The sequence below is a fragment of the Gossypium arboreum genome, chromosome 12 (genome assembly GCF_025698485.1).
Source record: "Gossypium arboreum isolate Shixiya-1 chromosome 12, ASM2569848v2, whole genome shotgun sequence".
Taxonomy (NCBI): domain Eukaryota; kingdom Viridiplantae; phylum Streptophyta; class Magnoliopsida; order Malvales; family Malvaceae; genus Gossypium; species Gossypium arboreum.
In genome coordinates this window covers 59133594-59156409 of record NC_069081.1, presented here as the reverse complement: position 1 = coordinate 59156409, position 22816 = coordinate 59133594, and positions in this window count along the sequence as shown.

Sequence of the window (22816 nt, the reverse complement as noted above, 5' to 3'; positions counted from 1 at the left end):
CTTCGACGTCCTTACGATTTTCCAAGTTGGCTTTGCGATACTATAAAAAATAGAGAAAAGAAAGGGACTAAGCATAAAACTTAGTAAGTTTGCATGTAAATAAATAACAACATTCTAAATGAATTATCAAGATAATCTGAACCTCTCGGACATGGGCTTATCTTACCTTCCTTTTGTACACTCATTGAATTTTCCGTTGAACCATTTTGAATACTAAGGATACACGAGTACCTTTCCTTTTTAAACTTACCATTTCCATGTCTTAGAATGGTCTTACGTGGTATCCTTGCCTTATGAACTCACCATTGCCATGCCTTGGCATGGTCTTACATGGGATCTTTGCCTTATAGTAGTTTATCAATGCCATGTCTTGACATGGTTTTACATGATTTCCTTGCCTTGTAAAACTTACCAATGCCATGCCTTGGCATGGTCTTACTTGGTATCCTTAAACCCTAATGTCATGACATTTGTATCCTGTGACACCCCTAATGTGACCCTAGTCGGAGAGTGGTTTCGGGACCACAAAACCGAGTCACAAGAATAATTAGGTGTTATATTCTGTGCTTATTGTATGTGGAATTTGTATGCGTAAATATTTCGTGTCTTGATTTTTATTAATTAGGTGCTAATTTATAAGAAAGGACCCATGTGTTAGGACTTGAAAATGTGATAGGTGAATTTTTAAGAGGCCTAATAATGCATGAAGTGAAATAACTGGAGTTGCATGTCAATTATCCCATTTCCTAAGGTTAGTGGCCGGCCATGACAAATTATGGGCAAAGGGAACATGTTTCCAACATGTTTTGCTAATGGTTGATGTTAGAATGGTTATTATATTGGTGTTAGTAGGAAGAAAAGAAAAAAAATGGGTATGTGTGGTTGCCCCCTCCCCATTGCCGTGTATTGAGCAAAGAAAAAAAAAAGTTTGGTTCATCTTCCTCCTAGCTTAGCCGATCCTTCAAGAAGAAAAGGGAAGAGTTAGCATTCGGTCACTTGAGCTTGAACTAAGGTATGGAATCCATGTTAGTCTTTGAAATCTTTGCATATATGAAGCTAGTTACTAAGTCCTTTACTTGCCCATGTCAAAAATTTTGAAGGTGATAGTAATACAAGTGTTCGGCCATGGAAGATGTTTAGGGGAAATGGTTGTTGCCTTTATGATTTAAGGAATAATTAGAAATGGGTGAAAGAAACAAGTCTTTGTTCTTGATTCTTCTTGGCCGATTCTAAGGGAGAAAAGAGAGCAACCATTTGGTTTCTAAGCCATAAATAAGGTGAGAAATTCATATGAATCCTTGAAATTTTAGATGAAATTGAGCTAGTTACCAAGTATTTTTTTTAGGTGACCCATGTTAGAAATTGTGATTTTGGGGTGACTAGAACTTTCGGCCATAATGGTTATTGAGGATTAAGGTTATGTTTCATGCTAAACTTGATGAATCTTGGTGTATGGGTGCTTGAACTAAGCGAATGATCAAGTAGATGCATAAATACAAAGTAAGAAGAACCGGCTATTATGTGTAACACTATTGCGAATATGAAAATGTTATACTTGAATAATGTATATGGTTGGAGTTGATAATATGAAAGGAAGGCTTAGATGTGTTTGTTTAAAGAAGGAATTGTTGAAGAATGTATGTGAACTTGGCCAACGATTCGACTTAGTACATATATGATGTGAAAGTCTTGGAATTTATTTTTGATTTTGTGTATTATGACCATGTATAATCGGCCACATGAGTAATTTGAGCACTTGATGTTATATTAAAATTCTTGAGCTTAAATATATGGATGTATGTATATGTGGTCATATAATGGCGTTTTGGTTTAAAGGTTGAATGATAAATTATAATAAAGCGAGATGATATGAGATGCCGAATGTGATTGACAAGTAAACATTATTGATAAAAATATTGAATACTTCTACTTGTATTCGTTAAGCTCAAGAGCAAAGGGAGCTAAATCCGATAAAGGGAAGGAAAAAGTGGTCGAATAGCCATTGAAGCCGTCCGGCGACATCCGAGGTAAGTCCTCAAGAAATGACCCTACTCGAATTATGTGAAATGAAATATGGATGTGTAATGATTATTGATTTATGTGTGTATGAGTATTTGAATGATACCGGGCTAAGTCCCGAAGGCGATTATGCTAGTGATATGTTTGTGTTTGAGCCTTAGTATGTGAAAATGAAATATGGATGTGTAATGATTATTGATGTATATGTGTGCATGAGCAATTGAATGATATCCGGCTAAGTCTCAAGACATTTATGCTAGTAATTATATCCGGTTAAGACCAAGGCAATTGTGCTAGTGACTACATCCGGGCTAAGACCAAGGCATTCGTGCAAGTTGTTAAATCTGGCTAATACTCAAGGCATTTGTGCAAGTCGTTCTATCCGGGCTAAGACCCGAAGGCATTCGTGCATGTGGTTATATCCGGTTGTATTCCGAAGAAGCTTGGGCTGGAGGTGAGCGTTGGTTGCTGTAATAAATTTAATTAGTACTCTCGAAAAGCCCAAAGAATAAGGTATGTTTATATGTGCATTGGAAAAGTCGATATGTTTGAGTAACATTCGCTCAATCGACTAACGAGTTTTCAGCTATTGAATTGGTTGATATCTTGTGAAAGTGTATAATGATGAAGTGTGAAGTAAGTATGATTATGTGAATGTGTATTAATGAAATGATTCATTTGGCTATGTGAATGTAATGCTTTAGTTAAAGCTGATTTTATTGCTTGAGACTTACTAAGCATAAAAAAATGCTTACCCCGTTGCTTTGGCTCTCTGTTTTATAGATTTTGCTCGTTAGCGATCGGATTCAGGATCATTAAAGTCGAAGTCATCTTCACTATCAAAGCCTCCATTTTGGTATAATTTCGGTTGAACTTTGAAATGGCATGTATAGGACTACCCTATTGTTGAAGGTCATGTACCTTTCGATTTTGTGTAAGCTTGGATAGCCATGCAAAATGGCTTATATCGTTTTAGTATGATTCTATAATCGTTTGTATGATGATCATTATGGGGTATGGAATTGTTTGAAAAGATTAGCCATTGGAATGGTTAATCGTGATCACACTTTGTGCTATGTATGCAAAAAGGGCCAATTGAATCGTGGAAATCATGAAATAGGTAATGGTTACCTTGAAAACAGATGCTGGCAGCAGCAGTTGTGTAGTTTTGAAAAATCACCAAAATTTTTAGGAATGGTATTAAATATTGAATAAGTTATGTAAATGAACCTTTATGAGTCTACTTTCATATGGAAGAAACGAAACGGTCATAGGAGTTACATGTTAAGAGATATTAAAGCTATTGTGAGACAGGACCAGAACGGTTTCTGGGTCCCCTGTCGCGACTTTAAAAATTTACTATAAATTATCCAGAAAGAATTAGAAGTCATGCCTTATATTTGGAGATTCCATTTTTAGTCTAGTTTCATTAGAAACAAACGGCAGCAGTATTAAAGCCCTATACAGGGAGATATTCAAGTTGTAACGCGCGAAGGTCAGAGCAGTCGATCCCTGTAACATGGGTGACTTTTACTAATAAACTGTACCAATTGGCCCAACCAAAAATTCTAAAAATAAATCCATGGATGGATATATGAGTCTAAATTCAGGGAAAATTTACGGAATCAGTTTCCGAGTTTTTAAACTCGAGATATGATTTTTAAGGCGACAGTGACGCAGATTTCCAGCCTGTCTGGAAATGTCAAATTGGTGGGTGCAATATGTGGATTTGGCTTGTTAACCCCTCGTGTCCGACACCGGCGATGGTCTCGGGTTCGGGGTGTTACAATTTTATTGGTATCAGAGCTACGGTTTAGTCGATTCTAGGACTATCGTGATATGTTTGGGGTCTAGCTATACATGCCATATAGTGATAAATTGATAGTGTGGTGATTTCTGACAATCTGAATTTGTGTTTGTTTATAGCAATGGATCCCGATCCCAACCGAGCAATAGCTGATGATGTGGAGAGTGTGGCGCCTACTCCCGCGCAAGGGACAGCGCCGGCGGACTCTCAACCTATGGCCAGCAATCCGAATGATGAGGCTAGGCAAGCCTTTTATAGTGTGATGAATGATTGGTTCAACCAATACATTCGAACTAACACGGCTGTTCCACAACCTCCATTCCCGACTAATGTAACCCCCGCACCTACAATACCTCCGGTAACTAACCAAATAAGGTCAAGTAAGCCCCCAGTCGACAGAATTCGTAAACATGGGGCCACTGAATTCAAGGCCACGGATAGCGACGATGCCGAGCAAGCTGAATTTTGGTTGGACAACACTATCCGGGTGCTCGATGAGCTATCTTGTACACCCGATGAGTGCTTAAAGTGTACCATCTCCTTGCTACGCGATTCCGCCTACTATTAGTGGAGTACTCGACTTGTGGTGCCTAGAGAGCAAGTGACTTGGGAATTCTTTCAAACCGAGTTAGAAAAAAGTATATCATCGAGATTCATCGACCAAAAGCGAAGGAATTTCTTGATCTTAAGCAAGGCTCTATGTCGCCATCGATCACGAACGAAAATTTGTGAGGCTTAGCCATGCAGCGAGAATACATTTCGTCCAAGCTATTATGTGTAAACGCCGAGGATGGGCTGAATGATGATATAAGGATGTTCGTTGGCATTCTCGAAATACGAGAGTTCATAGTACTTGTTGAGCAAGCTTGTAAAGCCGAAGAGCTTAGAAAGGAGAAAGAAAAAGTTGATGTGGGAACTGGAGAATTCCGAAAAAGGTCCTCGGGAAAGTCTCTTCAACAGGCATCGAAGAGATTTCGAGATGATGTGAGCCGGTCTAGAGGCGCTTCGGGCTTTTCTAGACGAGATCGCGATCGACCCCCTGTGACCACACGAGTCACTTCGATCGCCAGTGGTGGAAATGATCGCCGAGAGAGAGCGGAGTGTCTGCATTGTGGCAAATGACATTCGGGGAGCTGTAGGTTCCGTGATCGCTCCTGTTATAAGTGTGGATCGGCCGACCACTTTATCAAGGATTGCCCGAGGTTGCTCGAACAAAATATAAGTCAAAGTGGAAACCCGGGTGCTACCACTGCTCGAAGTAGGCCACCTAGAAATATGGGAAATGTTAGTGGCGGTCAGAGAGGATCTAGAGATACTACCATTAGATCTCGAGGCTCGTGCTCTGCTAGGACTTATGCCATACGCCAGACGCGAGGATCTTTGCCTCACCGATGTTATTACGGTACTTTCACTCTTTTCCATACTAATGTGATTGCTTTGATTGACCTGGTTCTACTCATTCTTATATATGTGAAACCTTAGCATCCGTAAAGACTTTGCCTATTGAGTCTCTTGAGTTTGTAATTGGTGTCAAACCCTTGGGTCATTACGTGCTTGTCAACAAAGTGTGCAAGAAAAGTCCCTAGTATTCCGAGGTTCTTGTTTTTCAATGGACTTGATGCTTTTGCCGTTCGATGAATTCGACGTTATTCTTGGTTTGGATTGGTTGACCATGCACGATGCGATTGTAAATTGCAAAAGCAAGACTATCGATTTGAGGGTGCGAATAACGAGATAATTCGGGTTGAGTCTACGGACTTAAAGGGTTGCCGGTGTAATATCAGCCATGTTGGCGGAAATATGTAAGAAAAGGGTGCAAAGCGTACCTTGCGTATGTGCTCGATGACAAGGAGTCGAAAAGAAACCCGAATCGATGCCGATGGTTTGTGAATACCGGATGTTTTCCTCAAGAATTGCGGGTTTACCACTGTTCGGAAATAGAGTTTGGCATCGAATTGGTACCGGTACCACTCCAATTTCGATAGCTCCGTATCGTATGGCACCAATGTAATTAAAGGAGTTGAAAGCTCGGTTGCAAGAATTGGTGGATGAGGTTTTGCTCGCCCGAGTTTTTCGCCTTTGGGTGCGCCGGTGTTGTTTGTGAAAAGAAGGATGGAACCATGAGGTGTGCATCTACTATCGTCGACTTAATAAAGCGCGATAAAGAACAAATATCCGTTACACAGATCGACGATTTGTTCGATCAACTGAAGGAGCCTCGGTGTTCTCGAAAATAGATTTGAGATCGGGCTATTATCAATTGCGAATTCGAGATTGAGACGTACCCAAGACTGCCTTCAGAACGAGATATGGTCACTACGAGTTCCTAGTGATGCCGTTTGGGCTTACTAATGCCCCTGCGGTATTTATGGATTTGATGAATCGGATCTTCAGACCATATTTGGATCGGTTCGTAGTCGTATTCATTGATGACATCTTGGTCTATTCAAGAAATAAGACCGAACATCTTTGAACACCGAGGTTAGTGCTGCAAATTTTACGGGATAAGCGGTTATATGCTAAGTTCAAACAAGTGTGAGTTCGGATAAGAGAGGTTAGCTTCTTGGGGTATGTGGTATCTGATCGGGTATTCAAGTCGACCGAACAAAATTTCAGCCATACTTAATTGGAAGCCTCAGAAATATTTCGAGGTTCGAGCTTTTGGGGCTTTAGGTTATTACCGACGATTTGTAAAGGTTTCTCAACGATAGCCACGCCAATGACGGCTTACTCCAAAAGGATGTTAAGTTCGAATGGACGGAGAAATGTCGAAAGGTTTCGATCAACTGAAAACTTATTTGGTGAAGCCCCAATTCTAGTGCAACCCGAATCGGGCAAAGAGTTTGTCATTTGATGGCGCATCCCTACTTGGGTTGGGTTGCGTATTGATGCAAGAAGAGGCGAGTTGTGGCCTATGCGTCGAGACAATTAAAGCCACATGAGAAAAATTATCCGACCCATGATCTCGAATTGGCTGCCATCGTATTCGCCTTAAAGATATGGCGACATTACTTATTTGGTGAGAAGTGCCATGTGTATTCGGATCACAAAAGTCTCAAATATTTGATGACCCAAAGAGACTTAAATCTGCGACAAAGACGTTGGCTCGAGTTGTTAAAGGATTTTGAGCTGGTTATTGACTATCACCCGGGAAAGGCGAATGTGGTTGCGGATGCCTTGAGTCGTAAATCATTATTCGCTTTACGAGCGATGAATGTGCACATGTCCGTTCGATCCGACAACGTGTTAGTAGCTGAATTGAAAGCCAAACCATTATTGATGCATCAAATTTGTGAAGCTCAGAAGGTCGACGATGAGTTGGTTGCAAAGCGGGCGAGTGTGTTCGAACAAGGAATCGGAGTTTCGGATCAATGATGACGATTGTTTGAGGTTCAGAGTCGTCTGTGTGTTCCAAAGAATTGAACTTATTTCGATATCTTGAGCGAAGCCCATTGTAGCCGAATGGCGATCCACCGAGGAGTCTGAAGATGTACAACGATTTGAAACGTCGGTTTTGGTGGCATGGTATGAAACGAGACATCTCCGACTTTGTTTCGAGGTGTTTAATATGTCAACAAGTGAAAGCGGAACATCAAGTGCCTTGAGATTACTTCACCGATCACGATACCCGAGTGGAAATGGGATCGAGTCACAATGGACTTCAGATCCGGACCGCCATTGTCGGTGAGTAAGAAGGATACGATTTGGGTCGTTGTAGATAGATTGACTAAGTCGGCTCACTTTGTCCCCGACGCACGGACTTTTCAATGGACAAACTAGCCGAATGTACGCTTTCTCGATTGTGAGATTGCACGGGTGCCTATTTCCATCGTGTCGGATAGAGATCCGAGATTTACCTCGCGATTTTGGAAAAAGTTGCAAGAAGCTTTGGGTACCAAGTTGCATTTCAGCACCGCCTTTCACCCCAAACCGATGGTCAATCCGAGCGGATAATTCAGATACTTGAGGATATGTTGAGATGTTGCATCCTCGAGTTCGATGGTTCATGGGAGCGGTATTTGCCGTTGATTGAATTCGCTTACAACAACAGACTTTCAATCAAGTATTAAGATGGCACCTACGAGGCTTTGTACGGTCGTAAATGCCGTACACCATTGTTTTGACCGAGCTCGGTGAAAGCAAAATTTTCGGGTGGATTTGATTAGAGATTTGAGCAGAAAGTGAAAGTAATTCGTGAAAGTCGAAGATAGCCTCCGATCGTCAAAAGTCGTGCACGCGGATCTCAAGCGTAAAGACATCGAGCATCGTGGGAGATAAAGTGTTTCTCAAGGTTTCACCTTGGAAAAAGATACTCGATTCGGTAGTAAAGGCAAGTTGAGCCCGAGGTTCATTGGGCCATATGAGATATCCGGCGAGTCGGTCCGGTGGCATATCGTCGATTTTGCCCCCGAACTCGAAAAGATTCACGATGTCTTTCATGTTTCGATGCTTCGACTCTATAGATCGATCCATCGCACGTGATTAGTCCATCGAGGTTGAAATTCAAGCCGATATGAGTTATGAAGAAGAACCGATTCGTATCCTAGCTCGTGAAGTGAAGGAGTTGAGAAACAAAAGGGTTCCGTTAGTAAAAGTGTTATGGCTCAAACACGGATAGAAGAATCTACTTGGGAACCCGAGAACTCTATGAAAGAACGATACCCAAACCTATTTACGGTAAGATTTTCGGGACGAAAATCTCTTAAGTGGGGAGAGTTGTGACACCCTAATGTGACCCTAGTCGGAGAGTGGTTTCGGGACCACAAAACCGAGTCACAAGAATAATTAGGTGTTATATTTCGTGCTTATTGTATGTGGAATTTGTATGCGTAAATATTTCGTGTCTTGATTTTTATTAATTAGGTGCTAATTTATAAGAAAGGACCCATGTGTTAGGACTTGAAAATGTGATAGGTGAATTTTAAGTGGCCTAATAATGCATGAAGTGAAATAAATGGAGTTGCATGTCAATTATCCCATTTCCTAAGGTTAGTGGCGGCCATGACAAATTATGGGCAAAGGAACATGTTTCCAACATGTTTTGCTAATGGTTGATGTTAGAATGGTTATTATATTGGTGTTAGTAGGAAGAAAAGAAAAAAAAAATGGGTATGTGTGGTTGCCCCCTCCCCATTGCCGTGTATTGAGCAAAGAAAAAAAAAGTTTGGTTCATCTTCCTCCTAGCTTAGCCGATCCTTCAAGAAGAAAAGGGAAGAGTTAGCATTCGGTCACTTGAGCTTGAACTAAGGTATGGAATCCATGTTAGTCTTTGAAATCTTTGCATATATGAAGCTAGTTACTAAGTCCTTTACTTGCCCATGTCAAAAATTTTGAAGGTGATAGTAATACAAGTGTTCGCCATGGAAGATGTTTAGGGAAATGGTTGTTGCCTTTATGATTTAAGGAATAATTAGAAATGGGTGAAAGAAACAAGTCTTTGTTCTTGATTCTTCTTGGCGATTCTAAGGGAGAAAAGAGAGCAACCATTTGGTTTCTAAGCCATAAATAAGGTGAGAAATTCATATGAATCCTTGAAATTTTAGATGAAATTGAGCTAGTTACCAAGTTTTTTTAGGTGACCCATGTTAGAAATTGTGATTTTGGGGTGACTAGAACTTTCGGCCATAATGGTTATTGAGGATTAAGGTTATGTTTCATGCTAAACTTGATGAATCTTGGTGTATGGGTGCTTGAACTAAGCGAATGATCAAGTAGATGCATAAATACAAAGTAAGAAGAATCGGCTATTATGTGTAACACTATTGCGAATATGAAAATGTTATACTTGAATAATGTATATGGTTGGAGTTGATAATATGAAAGGAAGGCTTAGATGTGTTTGTTTAAAGAAGGAATTGTTGAAGAATGTATGTGAACTTGGCCAACGTATTCAGCTTAGTACATATATGATGTGAAAGTCTTGGAATTTATTTTTGATTTTGTGTATTATGACCATGTATAATCGGCCACATGAGTAATTTGAGCACTTGATGTTATATTAAAATTCTTGAGCTTAAATATATGGATGTATGTATATGTGGTCATATAATGGCGTTTTGGTTTAAAGGTTGAATGATAAATTATAATAAAGCGAGATGATATGAGATGCGAATGTGATTGACAAGTAAACATTATTGATAAAAATATTGAATACTTCTACTTGTATTCGTTAAGCTCAAGAGCAAAGGGAGCTAAATCCGATAAAGGGAAGGAAAAAGTGGTCGAATAGCCGTTGAAGCCGTCTGACGACATCCGAGGTAAGTCCTCAAGAAATGACCCTACTCGAATTATGTGAAATGAAATATGGATGTGTAATGATTATTGATTTATGTGTGTATGAGTATTTGAATGATACCGGGCTAAGTCCCAAGGCGATTATGCTAGTGATATGTTTGTGTTTGAGCCTTAGTAACGAAAATGAAATATGGATGTGTAATGATTATTGATGTATATGTGTGCATGAGCAATTGAATGATATCGGGCTAAGTCCCAAGACATTTATGCTAGTAATTATATCCGGTTAAGACCAAGGCAATTGTGCTAGTGACTACATCCGGCTAAGACCAAGGCATTCGTGCAAGTTGTTAAATCCGGGCTAATACCCGAAGGCATTTGTGCAAGTCGTTCTATCCGGGCTAAGACCCGAAGGCATTCGTGCATGTGGTTATATCCGGTTGTATTCCGAAGAAGCTTGGGCTGGAGGTGAGCGTTGGTTGCTGTAATAAATTTAATTAGTACGCTCGAAAAGCCCAAAGAATAAGGTATGTTTATATGTGCATTGGAAAAGTCGATATGTTTGAGTAACATTCGCTCAATCGACTAACGAGTTTTCAGCTATTGAATTGGTTGATATCTTGTGAAAGTGTATAATGATGAAGTGTGAAGTAAATATGATTATGTGAATGTGTATTAATGAAATGATTCATTTGGCTATGTGAATGTAATGCTTTAGTTAAAGCTGGATTTATTGCTTGAGACTTACTAAGCATAAAAAAATGCTTACCCCGTTGCTTTGGATCTCTGTTTTATAGATTTTGCTCGTTAGCGATCGGATTCGGGATCATTAAAGCCGAAGTCATCTACACTATCAAAGCCTCCATTTTGGTATAATTTTGGTTGAACTCTGAAATGGCATGTATAGGACTACCCTATTGTTGAAGGTCATGTACCTTTCGGTTTTGTGTAAGCTTGGATAGCCATGCGAAAATGGCTTATATCGTTTTAGTATGATTCTATAATCGTTTGTATGATGATCATTATGGGGTATGGAATTGTTTGAAAAGATTAGCCATTGGAATGGTTAATCGTGATCACACTTTGTGCTATGTATGCAAAAAGGGCCAATTGAATCGTGGAAATCATGAAATAGGTAATGGTTACCTTGAAAACAGATGCTGGCAGCAGCAGTTGTGTGGTTTTGAAAAATCACCAAAATTTTTAGGAATGGTATTAAATAGTGAATAAGTTATGTAAATGAACCTTTATGAGTCTACTTTCATATGGAAGAAACGAAACGGTCATAGGAGTTACATGTTAAGAGATATTAAAGCTATTGTGAGACAGGACCAGAACGGTTTCTGGGTCCCCTGTCGCGACTTTAAAAATTTACTATAAATTATCCAGAAAGAATTAGAAGTCATGCCTTATATTTGGAGATTCCATTTTTAGTCTAGTTTCATTAGAAACAAACGGCAGCAGTATTAAAGCCCTATACAGGGAGATATTCAAGTTGTAACGCGCGAAGGTCAGAGCAGTCGATCCCTGTAACATGGGTGACTTTTACTAATAAACTGTACCAATTGGCCCAACCAAAAATTCTAAAAATAAATCCATGGATGGATATATGAGTCTAAATTCAGGGAAAATTTACGGAATCAGTTTCCGAGTTTCGAAACTCGAGATATGATTTTTAAGGCGATAGTGACGCAGATTTCCAGCCTGTCTGGAAATGTCAAATTGGTGGGTGCAATATGTGGATTTGGCTTGTTAACCCCTCGTGTCTGACACCGGCGATGGTCTCGGGTTCGGGGTGTTACATATCCTACACATTCCTAAGGTTCAACCGGGACTTTTAAGTATCATTTCTCTGTCAATTCTTACTTGAATCATCAAGGAATAAATTTACAAAATAAATATATAGATGCTGAAAAATAACATCATTAATTATAAATAATACAACATTGCATTTATTTACCGCAAACTTACCTCGATACAAAATATGATCAAATATTTTAATTTAGTCCTCAACCTTTTTCTTTCCTCGGTCTAACCCCAAATTTCGTTCTTCTTGATCTATAATACCAAATTTAACTTATTTAATATTCACATTTATCAAAACAGTCCTTAACTCTAACTTTGGAAAAATTACAATTTTGCCCCTAAACTTTTGCATATTTACACTTTTCCCCAATGCTCGGAAATGAAACTTTATCCCTAATTCTTATGTTCTATGACATGCTAATCATTTATTTACCTATAGAAACATCAAATTCCCACTCTAACATGTACTTATTACCATTAGGTATTTTTACCGATTATGTCGTTTTACTAGTGTTCGATTAAAATCGCTTAGCTCAAGTTGTTTAACATAATTTCAAGCTTCATATTCTACCATAAAACATCAAAATAAACACATTTCACCTATGGGTATTTTTCCACATATGAACCCTAGGTTAAATTATTGCTAGAATAAGCTAAATCAAGTTACTAGGACATCAAAAACGTAAAGAGCATTAAAAACGAAGCTTGGAATCACTTACTATGAAGCTTGAAATATTAACAAAACCCTAGCTATGAAAAACCCTTGAATTTCTGCCTAATGAAGAAGATGGGCATATTTTGCCATCTTTTTCCCTTTTTTAATCTTTTAATTACCAAATGACTAAAATACCCTTCATTAAAACATTAGTTATTTTTATCTATGTATGTTCATTTTTTTCCATCAAATCCTAATGGTCTAATTACCATTTAAGGACCTCTACTTCAATTATACTCTTTAATTTAATCCTTTAGCATCTAAAACTCATGTTTATAAACTTTGCAATTAAGCCATAGTGTCATGGGTTGCGCATGGGAGCCCGCAACCATGACACATCTGTGTGAACTATCAAGAAGGAAGGAGGTCATTTGGCCCAATCGGACTGGCCCGTTGCTTGAAGAGATTGAAGGCCCATCTACAAGTTAGACAAATATGGAAACATGATCTTACAAGATATTATTTTATAAGATTACATATCTTAGATAAGATATGTAATCTTAGAAGATATGATTTTATATTTGGTGGTAGGTGCCTTTTAATCTTAGCCATTGATGTGCTTAATTTTGTACCGTTGGATTTGGAGAGGCTCAACTATAAATAAGAGACCTCTTCCCTCATTGTAAATCACTTGAGTTTTGAGTAAGAAGAATCCTTGAGAGCATTCACTCAAACTTTACTCTCTTGTGTTCTTATTTTCCCTGGCTTGTTCTTATCTCATTCTTCTTTCATCTTGTTGGCTTTGAGTTGCTTTCGCTTGAGTTGTGTTTTGGGAGGAATTCTGTTGAATCCTTCTTTTGTGGAAGTTAGGCTGACTTAGGCGTTTTGGAGTAAAGCGCCTAAGGCCGCACGGATTTTGAGGCAAGAATCTTAAGTCCGTGACAGTTGGTATCAGAGCCAGTTCGAAAGCACTTTTGAGATATGTCGAAAGAAGTTGTTGATCAGAATGAGCCAATGGAGACCCGTGGGAGGGCTAGAAAGGCTAGTCGATCGAGGGATATGTTGTCGAGCTTGGAAATTCGAGTGGTTAATCTCGAGGAGTCCGTTGGTGACATGAAGGAGACACTCGAAGTGGTCCTAACCCGTATGGAGGAACTGAGGGAAGATAGCAAGGAGTTTGTGTTGGACTCCCTCAGATCCACTTCGGACAAATTGACAGGGAGGGACGAAGCTCTTGAGGCCTGGCGGCGCCATGAAGGAAGAGATTCTTGAGCTTAAGGGGAGCTCGAGAATCTGTAAGGCTGCCCTGGGAAGTGGGATGTTGGCTTCGGGACCGAAGCAACGTCATGTGGATGTTCCAAAACCCGAGAAGTTCAAGGGGATTAGGTCCGCAAGAGAAGTGGACAACTTCCTGTGGGAATTGGAGCAATATTTTCAAGCAATTGGCATTGAGGATGATGCCACCAAGGTAAACACCGCTTCAATTTACTTTTCTGATGTTGCTCTCTTGTGGTGGAGACGAGGTCCACGGATGAGAAACGTGGAGGAACGACCATTGGAACTTGGGAGGAGTTCCAAAGAGAGTTGAAGAAGCGGTTTATCCACAACATGCCGAAAAGGAGGCTCGTGCTAAGTTGCGTAAACTACGCAACAAGGCAATCGCTCGAGATTATGTTCGAATTCAGAGTTGATGCTTGGATCTCGAGACTTGAATGAGAAAGAAGCATTCTATTGGTTTGAGGATGGTTTAAAAATGTGGGCCAAGCAAGAGTTGCATCGCCTAGATATCACCGAATTGACCGAAGCTATGGCGAAGGCAGAAAATTTCTATGATGTTGGGGGTAGAAAGTTTGATAATAATGATTCTTTCAAACCCAAGTCGAGACCCGAAGGCAATGGTGGGGGAGACAAGGATCAAGGGGAAAAGAATGACGAAGGCCCAAAGTCTAGTCAAGGTAAACCTTGGGATAGAAAAGGACCAATGAAGTGCTTTCTTTGCCAAGGCCTACATAGAATAAGTGTCTGTCCAAAGAGAGTCGCTTTTAATGCCATAGAGGCACGCGAGGAAGCCGAAGATGACACCAAAAGCCTTAATTCGATATTAGGAGGTGTCGAAGAGAAGTTAAGCCATGGGTTGATGTTTGTGGACATCATCGTAGCTGGCAGAAGATTGAATGCACTTGTTGATACTGGTGCATCTGATTTATTCATGTCCAAAGAAATGGCAAAGGAACTTGGCCTTAGAATTGAGGAAGATTCGGGACGAATCAAAACGGTGAATTCAGAAAGCATTCCCATAACAGGAGTGGCAAAAGGGGTAGAACTCAAACTTGGCAAATGGGCGGGCAAAGCGACCATTAAGGTAATCCCACTTGATAATTACGATTTTGTAGTTGGATTAAGTTTACTTGACAAGCTTAATGCGGATATTCACCCTTCCGAGAATTACATGACAATCTCCGATGCAAACCAACGATATATGGTGAGAATGAAAAGGAAGGGAAGCATGGAGGGAAAAATCTTGTCGGCAATTCAATTTGCCAAAGGAGTCCGTCGAAATGAAGTCTCGTACCTAGCTACCTTGAGAGACAATATGGATGATAAATTTGAGGGGGAAATTCCAAAGGAAGTGGAACGGTTGCTAAAGTCATTTCAAGATGTAATGCCCATGGAGTTGCCCAAAAGATTGCCACCAAAGAGGGAGGTGGACCACAAGATTGAGCTATTGCCCAATACTGAACCGCCAGCAAGGGCGCCATATCGGATGGCTTCATCGGAACTAGAGGAATTGCAGAAGCAGTTGATAGAGCTTTTAGATGCCGGGTTCATTAGACCATCTAAAGCCCCATTCGGTGCACCTGTGTTATTTCAAAAGAAGCATGATGGATCTTTGAGAATGTGCATCGACTACAGGGCCTTAAACAAAATCACTATAAAAAATAGGTATCCCATTCCTCTTATTGCAGATTTGTTCGATCAACTTGGTAGCGCGAGATGGTTTACTAAGTTGGATTTGCGATCGGGGTACCACCAAGTGAGAATAGCCGAAGGGGATGAGCCCAAGACAGCTTGTGTAACTAGGTATGGGTCCTTTGAGTTCTTGGTGATGCCGTTCGGGTTGACAAATGCTCCGGCCATATTCTGTCCCTAATGAATAAGGTATTACAACCTTTCTTGGATCGTTTTGTGGTTGTTTATCTTGACGATATTGTGGTGTATAGTAAAACGCTCGAAGAGCATGTGGGACACTTGGGGGAGGTGTTCCAAACTCTACGAGAAAATGAGCTATATGTCAAAAAGGAGAAATGCTCCTTTGCCCAACGAGAAGTGCCATTTCTAGGCCATATTGTGGGAGGTGGCACGATTCGAATGGATGAAAATAAAGTTCGAGCAATTGCCGATTAGGAGCCACCAACCAAGGTGACGGAGTTGCGGTCTTTCCTTGGATTAGCAAATTACTACCGTCGCTTCATTGAAGGCTATTCCAAGATCACTGCACCCTTGACGGACCTGTTGAAAAAGGGCAAAGTGTGGGATTGGGACCCTCAGTGTAAGAAAGCCTTCAACCAAGTGAAGCAAGCGATGACGAGTGAGCCTGTACTCGCATTGCCAAATTTTTCAAAGGCGTATGAGGTGCGCACAGATGCTTCAGAGTATGCGATTGGAGGGGTGTTGATGCAAGATGGGCATCCGATTACTTTCGAGAGTCGAAAGCTTAACCAGACAGAACGGAGATACATGGTCCAAGAAAAAGAGATGACGGCAGTGGTGCATTGTTTACGCACATGGAGACACTATTTGCTGGGTTCCAGGTTTGTGGTATTCACTGATAATGTTGCAAATAGCTATTTCTTAACCCAGAAAAAGTTGTCCCCCAAGCACGCTCGTTGGCAGGTTTTCCTAGCAGAGTTTGATTTTAGCATGGAATACAAGCCGGGGAGTGCCAACATTGTGGCCGATGCACTTAGCCGAAAAATGGAATTTGCAACGATAAACCAACCCAAGAGTCCCTTATTAGAGCGCATTCAAAAAGGACTGTCCCATGATCCCACGGCCAAAAATCTGATGGAGCTTGCTAGAGATCGAAAGACAAGGCGATTTTGGCTCGAGGGAGAATTGCTATACACTCATGGGCGACGTCTATATGTGCCTCAACATGGGAATTTACGAAGAGAAGTCATGAAGGAATGTCATGATTCAAAATGGGCTGGCCATCCCGGAGTACACCGCACCTTGGCTCTGTTGGAGGATCGATTTTATTGGCCTCACATGGGTGATGATGTGGAGACCTATGTGAAAACTTATTTAATATGCCAACAAGATAAGGTTGAGTTGAAAGCCCCTGCTGGTTTGTTACAACCGTTGCCCATTTCGGAGCGCCCATGGGAGAGTTTGTCCATGGACTTTATCACAGGTTTGCCTAAATCCGATGGATTCGCGAGTATTTTTGTTGTGGTGGATAGGTTTTCAAAGTATGCAACTTTCATCCCCGCAACCAAGGAGTGCCCCGCTGAGGAGGCAGCTCGCTTATTCCTTAAGCATGTGGTGAAGTATTGGGGGGTACCCCAGTCTGTCATCAGTGATCGAGATGGGCGATTCACGGGTCGATTTTGGACAGAGTTGTTCAAATTAATGGGCTCAGACTTAAACTTTTCCACTAGCATGCATCCCCAAACTGATGGGCAAACCGAACGAGTGAATGCATTGTTGGAGACGTATCTTCGGCACTATGTAAGTGCAACACAAAAGGATTGGCCAAAGTTGTTGGATGTGGTCCAGTTTTCGTATAACTTACAACGAAGTGGGGCAACGAACTAGAGTCCGTTTGAGATAGTGACGGGGCAACAGCTGCTTACACCCAATGCAGTTGCAACTCGTTATGCGGGACCGAATCCAGCAGCTTATCGATTTGCGAGGGATTGGCAAGAGCAAAACGATCTAGCTAGAGCTTGTCTACATAAGGCAAGTAAGCGCAACAAGAAATGGCCGGATCGAAATCGAAGGAACTTCCAATTTCAAGTTGGTGACCCAGTTCTTGCCAAACTACACCTGATTTTGCGACATGATGGGTTACACAAAGGACTCGTTCGGCGGTATGAGGGGCCATTTCGAATTGTGAAGAAGGTAGGCAAGGTGGCCTACAAGCTTGAGTTGCCTGAAAAGTTTAAAGTCCATCCAGTATTCCATGTGAGTATGCTTAAGCCATTCCATGAAGATGGAGAAGACCCAAATCGAAGCAAGTCTGAACGAGCACCAATGGGGGTAAAAGTCGCCTATGATCGAGAGGTCGAGAACATTGAAGCGGATCGTGTGGTCAGACGTAAGTACTACCGACCGCGGCGCGAATACTTAGTCCGATGGAAAGGATTCCTGGATAGTGAGACGAGTTGGGAACCTGCTAAAGCCCTGTGGCAATTCCAAGACAAGATAGATCGATACCATGCAGAGGACGCGACGAGGCGCCGCTAGATTTGGTGGGGAGAATGTCATGGGTTGCATGGGAGCCCATAACCATGACACATCTGTGTGAACTATCAAGAAGGAAGGAGGTCATTTGGACCAATCGGACTGGCCCGTTGCTTGAAGAGATTGAAGGCCCATCTACAAGTTAGACAAATATGGAAACATGATTTTACAAGATATTATTTTATAAGATTACATATCTTAGATAAGATATGTAATCTTAGAAGATATGATTTTATATTTGGTGGTAGGTGCCTTTTAATCTTAGCCATTGATGTGCTTAATTTTGTACCGTTGGATTTGGAGAGGCTCAACTATAAATAAGAGACCTCTTCCTCATTGTAAATCACTTGAGTTTTGAGTAAGAAGAATCCTTGAGAGCATTCACTCAAACTTTTCTCTCTTGTGTTCTTATTTTCCCTGGCTTGTTCTTATCTCATTCTTCTTTCATCTTGTTGGCTTTGAGTTGCTTTCGCTTGAGTTGTGTTTTGGGAGGAATTCTGTTGAATCCTTCTTTTGTGGAAGTTAGGCTGACTTAGGCGTTTTTGGAGTAAGAAACTGCCTAAGGCCGCACGGATTCTGAGGCAAGAATCTTAAGTCCGTGACACTAGTAGGAAAATTAAGCATGCTATCTATAAAATGTTTCATCGATACTCTAACACATGCATCTAATCACTCAATAAATTATAAAAATTAAGTGGAATAAACTTTTCTATCTCGAATTCATGGTTTCGCAACCACTATTTTGTTTAGGCCCTATTTTGGGCTGTTACACGTGTGCTAGGTCGTGTCCATCACACGGCCGTGTCTCTGCCCATGTGTTTACTATCATGCATACTGACTTGAAATTTTTACGTGCAGGGGACACACGGCTAGACCATACGCCTGTAGGGCAGACCGTGTGCCACACACGGCCTAGACACACGCCTGTTTGTCTATCCGTGTGGACAATATAAGGCTATTTACCAAGTCTATTTGCCACCCTTACTTATACAACCTACACAAAGACAATCGAACCAATACAAGGATAACTTATTTAAACCAATCAGCCATAATAGATAACATTCAAATAATGCATTTTATTCGTCTATGAAAATACATCTTTGCATATAAATCAAAATGAATATTTTCCACCATTCAAGGCTTAATACAAAATGAAGGGTTCTCAACCCAAGCCAACACATTTGGTCAGTTCTCAATGACACAAAAATAGTAAAGTATAAGCCCTATACATGCCATATTCAAAAATATAAATCAAACTATACTGAATCCTTTGACTGATAGTGTGATCGATATCTCTGACTTCAATTAATCATTAAGCTAGATAGGCGGCACTATAAGAAAATTCAAAATGAGAGGGAGTAAGCGTAAAGCTTAGTAATTTGCACATAAATAATTATACAACATAACTTTTCCATTTATCAACAAGCTCATAACATACGATTGGGCACAAGCAAAACTTACTCATCAATATTCAGTACACATTGTATATCATAAAAATTGGGCTCATATTTTATATATATACCAAACAGGATACCTATACCACTCACAACTCAGTTATACTTTCTTCATTAACTTGAAATCGTAACCTTCACTGTTGAACCATTTGAAACATTATCGGATATTCATTAAGCCTCAAACATGGGGTAAAGAGCCGATGCAATGTCCCAGACATGGTCTTACACAAGATCTAGCATATTTGTCCCAATGCCATGTCCCATACATGGTCTTACACTGACACATCAAATAGCCGATGCATGTCCCAGACATGTCTTACACTGACTTACGTCTCGAGACCGATGCATGTCCTAGACATGTCTTACACTAGCACTCGTCTCAATGCCAATGCCATGTCCTAGACATGGTCTTACACTGGCTCTCAAAATGTAGCCGATGCAAGTCCCAGACATGTCTTACACTAGCTCACAATAGCCCATATGCTATGGCATGAATATCCGATTTATTTCCTAGGTTCAAACGGGAACTCTACTACCTCTATTATCATCTTGCTTTCTCAATTCCACAATCAAGCAATTCATGCTATATTAAGTTCAAGTACAATTCAAGTCATACATTAATATTGTAGCTGTACTATTTACATACAACTTACCTCGGATTATAAAATGTGGCGACTAGTCGATTTAGTCGATTTGCTTGGCTTTCCCCTGGTCTAGGTTCGGATTCGATATTTCTTGATCTATAATAGTAAAATGCACTTATTTAGTCACTAAATAAAATTACGCAATCAAAAATTCATATTTTTGGTAAAATGACCATTTTATCCCTAGACTTTGACAAATTGACCATTTTACTCCTAGGCCCGAAAATTAATTTTTATCAAATTTCTTCATATCTTAAGCCTAGCCGAACCCTTTTTACTCATATAGCAACTTCGAATTCCCACTATTTCACATACTTAACATCTAGTTTACAACTTATGCAATATAGTCATCTTAGGTGTTTCCATGTTGACACCTTTCACAAAAATTGCTCATAATACACCCAAGACTTATTTTCTTCCATAAAAACCCAGAAAAAATTTCAAACCCTTTCATGTCAAAACCCTACACTCCTAATCATTTTGCAAAATAGTACCCTCATTTGAAAGCTCATGCTTCAAGGGTTTCAAAACTACAAAAATATTCAACAAAGGGTTAGAAAATCACTTACTTGTGAAGGCTTAAAGTTTGCTGAAATTTTTAAGCTTTCAAAACCCAAAAAAATGGCTGAAAAGTTGGTGGAGAAGAAATGGGAAATAGGATGATATCATCTTTCTTTTATTTTATTTCTATTTTAGTCAAATTAGCCACCAAACCCACCAAACTTGGACTTTTTTACCAAATTACCTACTTTGGTCGGCCATGAACAATCTTAGGGTCTAATTTCCCTTTAAAGACCCCCAGTTTAGGTTCTCTAGCTATTTGGCACTTTTAGCTATCAAAATAGGACTTTTGCATTTTATGTGATTTAGTCCTTTTTCTCAATTGAGCTCACGAACATCAAAATTAACTGACCAAATTTTCCGTGCATTCATATAATCATGCTAGAACATCAAAATAATTATAAAATAATTTATTCGGCTCCAGATTTTTGGTCTCGAGACCACTATTCCAATTAGGCCCTAAATCGGGCTGTTACATCTCGTGACCAGAATTCACATTTGCTAAACTTCGCATACAACTGCTTATCACGCAAAGTCTGTAACACTATATTCTCAGATGTTCGACATGCTCAGATTCATTGCAAGAATATATCAAAATGTCATCAATGAATACGGTAACAAATCGATCTAAATAAGATCTAAAAATTTTGTTCATCAAATCCATAAAAACAGCAGGTGCATTAACTAAAAATTCATAGTGTCCATACCTCGTTCGAAAAGCAGTTTTCAGAATGCCTAAATCCTTTACCCACAACTGATAATAACCCGATCTCAGATCTATGTTTGAAAACACTGTAACCCCTTTCAACTTATCAAACAGATCATCAATACGTGGCAGAGGATATTTATTCTTGATAGTCACATTATTCAACTGACGATAATCAATGCACATTCTCATCCGTACCATCTTTCTTTTTTACAAACAGAATAGGAGCACCCCAGGGAGAAAAACTTGGCCGTGCAAATCCTCTATCAGTCAATTCTTGCAAATAAGACTTTAATTCTTTTAATTTGGTCGGAGTCATTCTATATGGAGTTATTGAAATCGGAGTAGTCTCTGACACAAATTCAATGCCAAACTCAACTTCTCGAATCAGAGATAATCCTAGAAGTTCTTCAGGAAACACATCAGGGAATTCATAGACAACAGGCACTAATTCAATTTGCTTTTCTGTCATTTTCGAATCAATCACATAAGCAAAGTAAGCTTCACAACCCTTTCTCACATATTTCTGAGCTAACATTGAAGAAATCACTACCAATAAACCATTAAGATCATTAGACTCAATCCGAATAATCTCATCATTCTAACATCTCAAATCAGTAGTCTTCCATTTGTAGTTTACAATAGCATCGTGCAAAGTTAACCAATCCATACCCAGAATTATATCAAATTTGTCGAATGGTAATAACATCAAATCCGGTGAAAAACATGAATCTCGAATCATCAACGGAAAATTCTTACACACTTTGTCAACCAAAACACACCGACCTAAGGGGTTCAATACTCTAATTATAAATTCAGCAGACTTTACAGGCAAAGTCTTACTACTTAATAAGTTCATGCATATATAAGAATGTGTTGATCTCGAATCTATTAATGCAATCACAGAAGTATCATAAAAAGTGAAAGTACCAATAATAACATCTGGCTCTAGCATAGGCTCTAGCAGGTGCACGAGCCTCAGATCTAACAGTCGTATCTTTAGTTCCCCTCTGGTTGCCACTCATATTACTTGTATTTCTAGGTAGTCTAACTCGAGCTGTATTGCCACTAGGCCTCGAATTTTGCACAATCTCTTGCTCTACAGACTCAGGACATTCACAGATAAAATGATCTAAGGATCCACATCTAAAGAAAGCTCAGTCATTTAATCTACAACTTCCAGGATGTCTTTTAACACAATATCTACACTCGGGTGGATCGGATCTGACATTTCCAACACTTGTAATAGAAGTAACTGGAGCTCTGCAACTCGAATACGATCTAATACAATCTCTACTCGAATGTCCCACATTAGCCTTTAAATGACTAAAATCATCTCGAAACTTCTTTGATGCTGAATGAAATAACTTGCTTGATGATCTTTTTCGCACTTCTCTAGCTTTTAAATTGTCTTTTCTTTTCGCTTTCCCAACTTTTTCAGCTTTACATGCTCGTTCAACAAGC